At 30.3% G+C, this 2,482-nt stretch overlaps 1 long non-coding RNA gene across 1 annotated transcript; it reads left to right on the forward strand.

The window, feature by feature from the left end:
- Positions 1 to 374: 374 nt before the first annotated feature.
- Positions 375 to 2,120, forward strand: LOC140921023 (uncharacterized). Its single transcript, XR_012163866.1, has 3 exons — positions 375 to 786; positions 876 to 980; positions 1,124 to 2,120. It is a non-coding gene; the product is annotated as an uncharacterized lncRNA (long non-coding RNA).
- Positions 2,121 to 2,482: the final 362 nt, after the last annotated feature.

Here is a 2,482-nt window from a genome sequence, read left to right on the forward strand (position 1 = left end):
GTTAATGACTCATCTCTCATGCCGATGCCGTCGACTGGTACTAGTGGTGGAGCTATTCCCCTATATCCTGAGGTCCCTATAGAGCCTTATACCATAGACGGAATAATGGAACCTGGATGCGTGGATTGCTACAACCGCATTGTCATTATTCCAGAAGGAGATGGATATGTAAACTATTTTAAATTATGACCGTTAAATATTTCATTATTGTCAATTATTGCATTTTATATTATTTTATTAATGAATTTTTATATTTAATTTGCATGTAAACTTTGAAAATATCTCCCTTTTAAATCATCTGCAAAGGCAATTGCTGAAGTCATATAAGAGAAATATTAAAAACCATGGTTGTCTTGGAGTGAGATAAAAGAGGATAAGACACCTCAATTTAATGAAGTTGATCAATTTTTATATTGTTTCAAAGTAAGTGATTAGATTAATTTATTTAATTGCTTAATTGAATTATATTTTTAATATTTTTTAAATTTAAACAAACAATAGACAAAATGTACTTGGAAAAGAGAGCATAATGCTACGATTTTTGCTTCTTTTGACCATCGTTTCTCCAAGCGTGTGTCATCTATGTTGGCGTACGCACGTAATAAGGGCGAGGAAAAACGGCCAAATTGGATTGGTGAAAATATTTGGAGTGCTTTGTGGAGGAAATGGAACACAAATACTTACAAACAGAAAATAGAAAAAACAAAGACTAATAGAGCATCTGAGAGGGGTACCAGTACTCATAAGGGAGATTCCATGTCTGCTGGAGAAATTAAATATTATATGGTAATTACTATTAATATATATCTATTAATTTATATTCAATTAATTATTACATTTCACCAATTAAACTTGACATTAATTTAATATTTTAGGAAAATCAACTTGGAAGGGAGGTCACTCATGCTAAGATACATCACTATCTTCATGTTAATCTTGAAACAAATGAGTATATTGATGGATTATCATAAATGATTCAGGTAAATATATATTTAATTGGTATTTAAATTCATATATATTTCTTTAACTACATATATACATTCTAATTATAATGAATTAGCCCTCTAAATTATTATATATTAATTAACTATTTTAATCTTTTAATTTATTATTTTTTATATAGGAACACTTCAACAAGTCATGAAAAAATGGGATGACCATAAAGCTACTTTTCCTCCTGCTCAGCGAGCTGGTCCAGTGCAGCGGAAACAATATGAGACCGCAAGTTTTATGAACATTAGTGGTGGCAAGTATAAAGGGCATGTGTTGGGTGCCGATAGTTTATCGTCAATATTTGTGAAAGGTCCAACAAGCTATATTCATACTAAGACGTCTTCTTCTTATGCTAGTATGGATCGATCTCATCGTTCGTCAATAGATAATATTTACCAATTAAAGGAACAATGGATAAGTGAGCAAGAAGAAAAGACACAACAAATGATACAAGCGACAATTTATAAACTAAATGAGGAATGGAAACAAAAGTTTCAAAACTAGCAGCAGCAGTTTCAACAGCAACAACAGTTTCAACAACAACAATTTTCATTTCCTCCTGTGTTTCATCAGCATTTCCCGCCTCGGCCTCAGTACTTGCAGCAACAACCACTATTCCAGCAACATCAAAATTACTCTCAATACTCCTAGCAGCAGCAATCGCCTCCAAATTTCAAACAGCAACACCAGGATCCTCCGAACTCCGCCTTCCAGCAACAACAACATCCAATGTTTCAACAACAACAATATTTTTATAATTATCAGTATGTTTCGTCATCTTCACATCAACTTCCTCAACCTTAATCAGATCAAACTCCATATCGACCAATTATGCCAATAGCTGACTTGATCAGACTAGATTTAAATGAACCTCAACCAGTTATGGCTCATCCATCGACTAGTGGTGGTGTACTTGAAGATAATATCCAATTTCAAACCATGACGTCTCCAACACAAATTAATAATACTTTTGAGGGACTTATGTCGTCGAGTAATATTTCAGCAAATAATGATGGAGGGAGTGAAGCGATTGATCAGAGGAATTACTGCGATGATTGATGTACTTGAATGATATTTGATAATTTTATTTTTGGTTTGTATGAATATATTATACATTATTATTTAATTATGGCATGTTTAATGTTTGGTTTGTATGACATAATTTATTAATTTTGGAATGTTTTATTTGGTTTGGTAATAATTACCTTAATTAATATTAATATTAATATTAATATTATATTTTTATGTATAATATTTATTTAAAATTTAAATTTAAATTTAAATTTTAATATTATATTCTAAATTTAATTTTAATTTAAATTTTAATATTATATTTTTAATTTATATTAATATTCATTTCGAATTTTATAAATTTATTTTTTTAATAAAGTCAAACATTTGTGGTAGCCTAAGCCATCACAATATTTTTTTTTTGTTTATCTGTTTCATCCTTTGTGGCAGCCTAAGCTCTCACAATAGGAGAAGTTTA

Source organism: Cicer arietinum, chromosome 7 (genome assembly GCF_000331145.2).
Source record: "Cicer arietinum cultivar CDC Frontier isolate Library 1 chromosome 7, Cicar.CDCFrontier_v2.0, whole genome shotgun sequence".
NCBI classification, from domain to species: domain Eukaryota; kingdom Viridiplantae; phylum Streptophyta; class Magnoliopsida; order Fabales; family Fabaceae; genus Cicer; species Cicer arietinum.